The sequence below is a fragment of the Triturus cristatus genome, chromosome 2_1, assembly GCF_964204655.1.
Source record: "Triturus cristatus chromosome 2_1, aTriCri1.1, whole genome shotgun sequence".
Lineage (NCBI taxonomy): Eukaryota > Metazoa > Chordata > Amphibia > Caudata > Salamandridae > Triturus > Triturus cristatus.
The window spans coordinates 231,304,343-231,315,322 of NC_140581.1; the positions used below are offsets into that span (position 1 = coordinate 231,304,343).

General features: G+C 44.3%; 1 long non-coding RNA gene across 1 annotated transcript; it reads left to right on the forward strand.

The window, feature by feature from the left end:
- Positions 1 to 6,785: 6,785 nt before the first annotated feature.
- LOC146864009 (uncharacterized) lies at positions 6,786 to 7,280 on the forward strand. Its single transcript, XR_014969996.1, has 3 exons — positions 6,786 to 6,923; positions 7,028 to 7,129; positions 7,222 to 7,280. It is a non-coding gene; the product is annotated as an uncharacterized LOC146864009 (long non-coding RNA).
- The last annotated feature ends 3,700 nt before the right edge of the window (positions 7,281 to 10,980 follow it).

A 10,980-nucleotide genomic window follows, 5' to 3' on the forward strand; every position in this document is an offset into this window, starting at 1 on the left:
TAGCACCACAAATGGACACCACACCAGTTTAGGAAAAATAAAGTATCTTTATCTAAAATCAACAAGACTAAAACCCAACATACATACGTACTAAGAATATGACTTTAAAAAGGTTTCAACAATTGGCTCATTGAAAACTATGGATGCGTGATTCCTCTCAAAGTACCTGTAGTTGCGACAAAATTCACAAGGCCTAACAGCGGCAGAGATGGGACGTGTTGAAAAACAAAGATGTGTCAGTTCCTGAGACCATAGGGAGGCATTGCAACAGCTCTGCTGCACTCAGGAGAAGTGATGTGTCAAATCCGGTCTGTAAGGGGAAGTGATGCGTCAATTCCTGGACGGTTCTGGTCCGCGGGTGAATTGTTGGGAAAACTTGCCGCACAGGTACGATGTGTGGAAATCCAAGATGCGGCCAATCCAGGAGGCGTCCCCAATACAACAGGAGAAGTGGCGAGGACGTGTGAGGGGACGGCAACAGGAACTGAGGCAAGTGGAGAGGTAAGGGGGGTGATGTCGAACGGCGCTGCATCGGTTTCTCCAGCCGTTATGCGTCGATTCTTGCAGCGGCAACAGGCGCTGTGTGAGTTTCAGCAGCAGCACGGCGATGCATGGAGATTCTTCTCGCACAGTGGTGCTGCGGCAGAAAAACAGCCGAAAGATGAGCGATGCGTTGATTTTCTTGTAGTTGCATTGCTTTTCCAGCTCCCAACAGCAGGATCAACCTCCAGAAGCCCAACACAGTCACAGGCACCTCTTGGCAGGTCAGAACCTGAGCAAGAAAGTTCAGGGGAGCTGGGGGTGACGTCTTTGTGTCCCTGAGACTTCAGAACAGGAGGCCAGCACACATAGGCCCTTGGAGATATTCCTCAAGCAGGGGGCACAGCACACAGCAAAGAGCTTATCCTTTCCTTGGCAGAACCAGCTACTGCCAGCCAACCCCAGACAGCACACAGCAAAGGGACAGTACTTCTCCTTCAGTTTCTCCAGCTCTTCTCCTTGGCAAAGGTTCCTCTTGAATTCCAGAAATTATCTAAAGTTCTGGGTTTTCAGTTGTAATACTTGTACCCCAAAATGTCTTTGTACTCTTTGTGCAAGGGTCTCTGAGCCCAGTCTAACCCAGTTCTGTCCTCATTGGTGCAGCATGACAGCAGGGGGTTGAGACAGCATTGTGCAAGGGAGACAGGCCCTATTCAGGTGCAAGGAAATCTCCACCCACTACTCTAAATTCAGCCAGAGTCTATTCAGCCCCGCTCGGAGTCGGAGTTCAGTGAGCCTAAACTTTATTTCTCCATCTTGTCCCAAAGGGAAGTTATATTTATAAGATGTTATAAATAAGCTCCCATTCTAGCCTCTGGGACCAGATAGCCTTTCAATAGTGAAAAACGAACTTGGCAGTATTTCACTATCAGAACATGTCACACACACCAGTACATGTCCTACCTTTTACATACAGTGCACGCTGCCCAGGGGGGTACTTTGGGCCTACCATAGGGGTGCCTTACATGTAGAAAAAGGGAAGGTTAGGGCCTGGCAAGTGGGTGCATTTGCCAAGTGGACATGGCAGTTAACAACTGCGCACAGACACTGCAGTGGCTGGCCTGAGTTACCTTTTCAGAGCTACTCATGTGGGTGGCACAATCAGTGCCCACCAGTAGCATTTCATTTACAGGCCCTGGCACACTTCAGTGCACTTTACCTGTGGCTTACCAGTAAATCAAACATGCCAATCAGGGAGAACCAAGTGTAACAACAATTTACACAGGGAGCACTTGCACTTGCACTGATCAGCAGTGACATAGTGCCTAAAGCATCTGCCCAGCAAAAACTAAATCCAGCACAGCATCAAAAATACAGGAGATAGAGGCAAAAAGTCAGGGCAACCATGCGAAAGATGGCAAGTGTAACACATGGTGAACATGGTACGCAAAAACCCCAAACAGCGCCGCCTGCAATTTAATACAGCCAGAAACCGGGGGTGATACAGACTCGAGACATGGCAGATGAAGAGGGGCTGAGGGAGATGGGTTGAAACCCCCCCCCCCCACAGAACAGCATCGATGGCCGAGCTGCGCTCAGGTTTTAAGGCAGATTCGATGCTCTGGACAGAAGACTGGATGGCCTGGGGGAGCACATAGATTGGCATGATGCCAGACTCGACACAGCAGAAGGCAGGATATCGAATCTTGAAGATGGAGCGGCCCAAATGGCTAAGAAACTGGAGAGAATGGAGAAACTGATGAAGACAGTCATCATGAAGAACGAAGACCTGGAGGTGAGGAGCAGAAGGAATAACATACATATTTTGGGCATTCCCAAATCCACGAACACTGGGCGAATAGATCAATTTGTCGAGCGCCTCTTGACCGACCTGTTTGATGGGGAAGCCTTCACTGCTACGTTTTTCATTGAGCAGGGCCAGCTGATGACATTTGGTGGGGTGTAATGTTTGTGGATGAATTTTAAGTACTGAGTAAGCAAAAGGAGGAAGCTCTACTGACAAAATGGCGGGTTGGGGGGTCTTCCCTGGAGAAACCTTTGAAAAAAGAGGGCCAAATGGCGTACTTTAATAAAGAATTTTGTGAAAAGCAAAATGTATAAACCATTGAATGTGAACCGAATTTGTGGCACACTTTGTCCAAATTTCAACATTTTGGAATGTTTGACTTGTATGTGAATTTATATCAAACAATCAAACACTGCCTAGGTGAATAAGTTGAGCTTTGGCTAACAATCTTCATCATGTTATTTGATTCTGTTTTGGTAATGTGTGCATGTGGACATGAAGGAGATAGCATGAGTGAGTTCTTCATTGGCAAGATATATTGAATAATAATGTGATGTTTTGTACTTTTGGATAAAAAAGCATCTTTTGATTCCTTCTTTCCTAATCCTCACTATTGTATGGTTTAAGTAGTAGTTTGTTGCCTTAAGTCTTTACACTGATTTTTTCATCCCTGCCTTAAGGAACTCCCATCCTACCAGCAGGGGGCCTCTTTTCCTTTACACTGTAAAACAATATGTCAAACCATTAAAGTATGCCCCATATCTTACTACATCCTGCCTCAAAATGTCTATCCGAGCGAGTTCAAATTGTCTGGGTTGTTTACGACAGGCCAGTATTGAGAACTCAGGAGCGGAGTGTTTTTTAGTGTGTCATAAAGGTGTTCACACTACAGGCACATTTAATACTTGGCCTATCTGCAGAGCACCCTGAAAATGGCAACTGCTAATTTTGGGAAAGCACATAAAGGAGGTCACACAGATGTCAAAATATGCACAGCTAGAAATTAAAAGAAATCCCCTGCTCAGAAGTGAGTGGAGTTTGTATGTTGTCTGAGCACAGGAGATAGAGGAGTGGAGGAGATGAAAGGAAGTATGAACAAATAGGAGAGAGTGTTAACTGTGTTGAAGAGGAAAATGAATATGTGAGAAATGTACAAATACTGGATTGCAGGAAAATGTGTGGAGAGAAATAGATGCACGTTCCAACAGAGAGAGAATGGAAAGAAAAGTGGTGTGAAAGGGAGACATGGAAGTAACAGGTACTTTGAAGACTATTATCAATTACACAGACCTTATTAAAACTTAATTCACAGTGCTTCGCTCCATAGAGAACCACCTCACCCCCTTTCATTCCACTTAAAGCACTGTGCATGCCGGGTAACTTTTTCCCCCTTTCAGAGTCGTAGCAATTTTCACCAGTTTTTTGCTTAACATGAATTCAGTTAACAAGAAATTATAGTTGTCATATTTGATTTTCATAATTAAGGCGCTAGGAACTGCTGTGTGCAACTACATACATCTAATAAAACAATTGCACTTTTTATAATATTGATAGTAGTGTTATCATAAAATGGAAATAAATACTGGGTTGCAAACGAGTTTAAAAACATTCCACCCATCTTCTAAGGATCATCAAAGGCTCATAGTGAAAATTCTTCTGTCTTTGAAACATCAAACATATAGGTCTACAGAGCTATTGCTGACCCGCCTAGATTCTCCAAACAAAGCAATTAACTCTGACTCTACTGCAGGGCTCACAGTTATAAAACAGTGACAGAACTTTTCTCCTGCCCATGACCAGCAAGAGTGGGTCACTCGAGACACATGTACCGAAACAGAAAGCAACAAGAAGTAGAATACCAATGATACGGCACACAAAAACACACTCAGAAGCACAGAAGAACTCTGCAGCAGGTGCTTCCCATTAAAGTTATTCTTAAACACAATGCCCCAGCTGTACTGGTCACTTGCTCAAAAGCTGGCCCAGCACAACACTCTCTTACTGCTTTTCCAGGAATGCCTGTAGTTTTTGTAAAGGGACCTTTACTCACTGCTGACAGCTACTTTGCTGCTCAGTTACTGATGTGCTGGAGTGAGTTGCCGGTCCCGTCCGGAGATTAAAGATGGCGCTCCTGTCTGACTGGTCGACCCGGGGGTAGCGCAGCTGGCAGGCTGACACAGATAATGCCTTTTTTCTGCGGCGCACTGCTTTGTAAGTCCCAGTGAGAGCTGTCCTTGATGGTGTATAACAAGGAACAGTGGTCCTGTGGACAATGTATGTAATATGTGGTAGTGGTAAAAGCAATGGCAATTTATATGGGTAGACAGATGTCGGATAGAAAAAAAAAACATACACAACAAGACAATCACGAGTATTCGCTGTTTATGTAAATATGTAATCAAATTAATCAAGAAAGTGCGTGGTGTCCCAAGTGAACATAAGACCTACATATCAAAGGTGACAGTTTGTGACATTAAATAGGTTTCAAGAATACAAAAACGGCCATAGCATAAATATTTAGTAGTTTAGTAACAGCCTTCTAATAGAATAGTAGAGGTTGGGGAATGGTTCGTTTTAGAAGTGTGTCGACGGCGTTTCGACCCCACCATCAATAAGGGGTCTCTTCAGGACCTAACAATGAGGGACAACTCAAAACATACTCAAGGGATAAATAAGTGGGCCAAAATGGAGGAAAACCACAAAATAAATCAAACGGTAGTCAATTGACCAATGGTTGTACCTGAATGAATGAGAATCCACTGTAAGAGTGTAACTGGCACACCAGAAGGAAATGTATTCTGAGAAAGGTACTCACATGGGGCCCAGCCGGGCTCTAATCGAGAGAAGGAAATAAAAAAAGAAATGTGAGCTTTATTGTGATGTGGGAAGGAACAATAGCTAAGGACTGTGTTGGTCTTTAACTTACCCCAGTGAGGGGAAGGGGGCTGACAGTCCTTGCGGCATCTTGTGTGATATTAGACGTCAGTAATGTAAAGGGAACATGACAATCCGTGTTATGGATGTATATCTATTTAGAGGAGAAAGGTGGGCAAGAATGAGGAAAAACCACAGAGCATGGTATGGCCTGTTTATCAGCGTTATTGTAGAATATACAGGGGGCTTACCCAAATTAGCAGAGCGAAAGAAAAATCATCTGCAAATACTACGACTTGGGCCGCCGTAGGCAGCCTCATAAATAATCTGAAGTAATAAAGTCCGTTCATGGAGGACCACCGAAGTCAGCCCCCTTCCGTAGAATCACTAAGAGCAACGCGCGGCTGCAGTAGCTAATTATAGCTTAGAGCCGTGTCCGTACGATCTCGTGCCACGCAGCGTGGCAGGCATTGCAGGATATAAATAAAGAGCACGAGTATCGTGCCGCTCTGGGTTCACTCGTTGAGGAGTACACTGATGAGTGCTCCCATGGGGATGTTTACTATCTTCATGGATTGTTGTCAATAGGGCAAAAGGCTATTCCGGCAATGTGTGCTTATTATGAAGGGGATTACTTGTGGATAAATAATGATAATAATAAGCAAGAGAAAAATAAGAATCACAGATTAAACAGAGTGGTGGCGGACATAGAGATATGGTGGATACATAATGGGGCCATGTCTGTTTAAAATTATATACATGTATATACATTGACGGAGACTATTGCAATTACAGTGCGGTAATTATAATCAAGACAATACAAAAGAGGTATCATTGGGTGTTGACCACTCAGGGGGGATGACATCTCATTGTGTTAATTCATAGAGGTACAGTTCAAGGACAGATTGTCTAATCAGTTTGATAGAGTGGCAACAAAACCATGCTATTCTTCAGCAGTGTTCAGTCCATAAGTGATAGAGTTGGCCCGTTCTATCCATCGGCATTTCAGTCTTGGTAGGATCTGTGATAGGTCTCCTCCTCTTTCAGGAATGGTAGTCTTGTCGATAACTTGCCATTTGACATCATCCGCTGTATGCTTCTTTTCAATGAAATGAGTTACCAAAGGTGCGTTCAATACAGAGCATCTTTTCTGCTGCGATGCAGGCAGATGCGGGTCTTGATTGGTTGTGAGGTTTGAACAATATAGGGTAAAGGGCATGGACACCATATGCAGTGAACTACGTTACGTGTGCTACAATTGGAGAAAAAATTTAAGTCTTGTCTGATGTTACTATGTTTGTTCTAAGGCCTTTGTGTCAAAGGAAAACATACAAGCAATACAGTCACACATCGGAAGTGACCTTTCGCTTCTGGAAGGGCTCAAGCTGATTCTAGTGTTCTTGGATCATGACTAGTGCAGCATTGTGTGGACGAGTGCACCAAGTGGTCTTTGATATTTTTACCACGTTTGTACTCCTCCAGGAGTGAACCCAGAGCGGCACGATACACGTGCCCTCTTCCTTCATCTCCTGCAATGCCTGCCACGCTGCGTGACACAAGATCGTTCGGGCACAGCTCTAAGCTATAATTAGCTACCACAGCCGCACGTTGCTCTTAGTGATTCTACAGAAGGAGGCTGACTTCAGAGGTCCTCCATGAACGGACTCCATTATCCTGTTACTTCGGATTATTAATGAGGATGACTACGACGGCTTAAGTCGCAGCATTCGCAGAGGATTTTTCTCTCTCTCTGCTAATTTGGGTAAGCCCCCTGGAAATTCTTCGATAAGGGTTGTAAACAGCTAACAGTCAACACCATGCTCTGCAGTTTTTCCTCATTCTTGAGCCCATTTTTCCTCTAAATAGATGTACATCCATAACACAGATTGTTGTGTTCCCTTCACATTACGGACGTCTAATATCACACAAGACGCCGCAAGGACTGTCATCCCCCTTCCCCTCAGTGGGGTAAGTTAAAGACCAACACAGTCCTTATCTATTGTTCCTTCCCACATCACAATAAGGCTCACATTTTTTCTTTATTTCTTTCTCTCGATTAGTGCCCGGCTGGGCCCCATGTGAGTACCTTTCTCAGAACAGACTTCCTTGTGGTGTGCAGGTTACACTCCGACAGTTGATTCTCATTCATTCAGGTACAACCATTGGTCAATTGACTACCGTTTGATTTTTCTTGGTTTTTCTCTGTTTTGGCCCACTTTCATATCCCTTGATTATTTTTTTAGGTGTCCCTCTTCGATAGGTCCTGAAGAGCCCCCCTGTTGATGGTGAAGTCGAAATGCCATCAACACATTTCTAAAACAAACCATTCCCCAGCTCCTTCTATTGTATTAAAAGGCTGTTACTAACTAATGTTGATGTGACAGTTTTATTTTTCTCTCTTGGGGGTTCTTTTCCACAAGTTTTTTCTCAAATTGTGTCGTTTTCTAAAATCACAAGTATTTATGAAATTTAACTAATGTGGAAACATTGTTTGTAGTAATGTATGATGTATATACAAATTATATGCCAACAGAACACACATGATTGTTTTGCTATTTACAAATTTAATATAAAAAAACAAAATAATAAAAAGAAATTTTGAATGTATTTTGAGTAATCTTGTATTCTGGGGTTCTTGCTAAACATAAGTGATTAATACTGCACAAATAAGATAGGTCAGTTAAGAGGTTCTTTCTCTTCAGATGGCTGCACAATGCCATGAGGGATGCACTGTATGGACAGGAGAGGCGCTAACCTTACTCAGTGGCAGCAGGCGCTGCAAACCTTTTTTGAAAACCAGTTGAATCCATCAGAATGCCCACCATTAAAGGTCAGTGACAACACTAGTGAGGTCGTGCAGCGCCAGTTGCCAGAAAAACAACAGGCAAGGCACCGCCCCACTGAATTCGCATGAGGGCACTGCCGTGGCACAGACACCTCCTTACATGGCATATTACAGGCCGAGAGCAGGGCCAAGAAGAGAGGGGTCCGCCGCATGTTTGTTTGTTCCTAGCAGTTGAATCAGTACAGTACTTCAATTCTCTCTAGTCCTGGCAGGGGAAACATTTAGTTTGAGTCCCCCAGCGAATCTAAGCACTGCTCTTATGTTGCACATAATGCTAAGCAGCATAAGAGCAGTGCTACGATTGGCTGGGGCATGCAAGCACAACGCTCCACGGAATACCAATGGGGCTGCGTCTTTGCTGTCGCAGCTCCATGGCTGCCTTCAATGTGGAAGCCTGAACTGCGCATATCAGATTGGCCACAGAAAATATACAGCCAATCTGACCTGCGCAGCTCAGTTTTAGCCTTGGCTCCTCGTCACACCCACTAGGACACCGTAGCCCAGCCCTATAAGGAAATAATATCAATGGAGTGACGGAGCGAATTTAAATGATCAAAATGAGTCTGGTCGCAGCAGTAGGAAAAAAACGCTGCTGTCATTGATTGAGCAGACCGATCACTAGGGCCGCGCCCTAACCCCGGCTGTTTACCCCCCCACCATAATTGCTAGGCTACTGAATTTCAGGGACTGGGACACGGTGTTGCGGCTGGCACCGGAAAGGGGCCCCTGACATGGTAGGGTTCAACGATGTCCATCTTACCAGACTTTACGTCACTTGTCCAAGAAGCACAATGTAAATACACTAGAGTAAAAGCCACTCTCTGAAATCTAGGCCTTAGATACGGCATACTCTGCCCTGCCCGTCTCAAGGTTGCCGTCAATGTTAAACCACAAGTATTTGGCAATTCCACAGATGTCCAAGTCTTTTGTAAACAGTACTCTGAGAAACAACGCACATCGGGAGGGAACTACCGCGAAAGCTCACTGTCAGATGACCAGTCAAATGCCAACTATGCAATGTGAGAAAAAGAGGCTATAGTCACTACCTAATAACTCCCATATCTTAAAATCTTTTACCAGACTGAAATCACCAGAGGATTTTACAGCATAGTCAATAAGAGTGGCAGATTTCCCACTAGCAAAGGTATTTTTACCCGACTGATCACCATTGCACCTACCATTAATATCATATCATAATGTCATATTTAGGCTGTCAAATATGGACAACAATTTCCTACCTTTCCTGTCCCTGAGATATTTAAGAAGAACCTGAACCAGGATTTCCAATACATTATTATTTTCCATCTGAAAGTAATCATTCAGCATTTGACTGGGGATTTTAGCATTAAGATCCCCTACCAATAGGATTGGAGGTTTGCCAAAGTTTTTTCAATTACAATTACCATCACTTTCGACTATTTATCCTGGCTATTTTTAGGAGGGAAAATTGCTTTTACTATAATTTGATCTATGCAAACATTTTTCACCTAAATTTCCTAGCTTTTCTACAGACCTGAAATTGTAATATTTGAAACGATATAGGAGTTGATGAAAATCTTTTGAATTATTATACTGTGTTTTACTGAAACCAAAAATGCTAACCCCACTGCAGGGCGTCCATATTGTCCCTTAACTGCATCCACACTATAAATCAATAAATCATTCATTATAATTTCTTTAAATTCCCATGTTTTTTGCAGAGTATTAACAAATATTTATTCTTTTCTAAAATGGACAATAAAGATTTCAGATTCCTTTGCAAGCCAGATATATTCCAAGAGACAAGAGAAACACCATCATCAGGAACTCCAAAAAGGAGGTTTTAGGTTAGCATTTTGAGGATTAGTCGCTCTAGACACCCAATTCCAGTCATATTCACCCATTACAGATGAATCATCAGATTTAGCATACATTTACCTTTCATTCAATGACTTTGATACAATCCCTTCGGTTCCCCCACCTAAAAATCTATTATTAAACCTATGACTTAAAATTTGTTTTGCTGTGCTGCCATTGGTACATCACAGCGACCTCAGTGGTAGTTTTCAATCTCTCTTTGACTTTCAAATGGAACTGAATGGGAAGGAAATCTCTCATATACATAATAACCTGCTCATCACAAATTATTAATTTCCTGGACCACTACCCTGAAAATGAACAGTTTCATATGGCCAAAATGCTGCAACATCAGTTGCCTTCGAGAAGGAAACCAAAGCAAAGTCCTTCGAAACCAACTTGGAGAGCTTCGGTATTGAGACCACTGACTCATGATCAGTGAAATTGCTCTCCCTAAGTGAGGCCTTCCCCCGAGCCCCTGCACTCTCGAGTGTTGGTGTTCGAGGACCTCCTCCACCCGCAGGTTATTCATGCACCTCATCCCTTAGGGTCTAGTGGACCTCTGTCTCCTTTCTCTCGCTCCGCTTTTCTCTCCGTTTTTCACCCTCTTTTCAATCTTTCTTTCTGCACTTTTCTGCTTTCTGCTCTTTTGCTTTCTGCTTATCCCTCTTATTTTTCCCTTTGTCCTCCTTAATGCCTGTTTTCCCTGCCGCTGCTGCACCCGCGGTCCCTCCCCCCCAGAGCAACCGCCCCAATCCAGCCCCCTTCCCCGCTCCCACCTCCCAACTGTCCAGCCCTCCCCGACCCCTACTTAATGGCGGCCGCTGCACGACGCGCGCACCAGGTGCGCCACTGGCACGCTGAAGGCTCGCCAAAGGCAAGCCCGTCTGTGCCCGTCTGCAACCCGACTGCGACCAGCGCCAGTAACCCTGGACCTACGCACCGCCAACGCTACGACCCAGCAGCACTCCACGCACTCAACCCAGGCCGCAACAACAACTGCAAGCTAGCCTCACCAGCAGACACCCACGGACCCTTCAGCTGTCACCGCTGCCGACAAACCTACAGCACCGCAAGGAACACGGACCCAGCACAACACGACCGCAAGAACACACCCGAACCGAAGACCCTGCAATGC